Source organism: Penaeus monodon, chromosome 28, assembly GCF_015228065.2.
Source record: "Penaeus monodon isolate SGIC_2016 chromosome 28, NSTDA_Pmon_1, whole genome shotgun sequence".
Lineage (NCBI taxonomy): Eukaryota > Metazoa > Arthropoda > Malacostraca > Decapoda > Penaeidae > Penaeus > Penaeus monodon.
In genome coordinates, this window is record NC_051413.1 from 948,037 (window position 1) to 948,574 (window position 538).

Below are 538 nucleotides of genomic sequence, written 5' to 3' on the forward strand. Positions count from 1 at the left end.
CCTCCCCCCCATCCCCCACCAAGACTGTGTTTTCCCCTTCAAGTTCTGGCTTACCCTCTCCCAAGGGTCACGATTTTTAAGTATTCTAAACTAAATTACATCTATATGGGCTCTGACATAGCTTTAAACACGTTCCTATAACAGCAGTTTTTGTTAAAAATTTCGTTCGCTTGGCTTGCCTACCCCTCACCCCCCTGAAAATACCCATACGTGCTATGTGTAACCTCTCCTTACCTTAAGAATGATAAACAAAATGATAAAAATAACAGCAAATAATCTATTTGATTTTTGTTTGTTTCAATAGATCGTTAAACTTACATGACAGTCTGGATTTTCCTATTTATTGAATCATAATTTGTTTATTTTTTATGTACATCTTTATAATTGATGTTGTGTTGTCACCCGATGGTAGAAATTAACAATAAGATATCCGAATGATTAACATAATAATAACAAAAAACTAAAAAGCGAAAATGTTTCGTAACAAATAAAATCGAAAAAAAAAAACATCTAAAAAGACACACATTTTACACCTGTC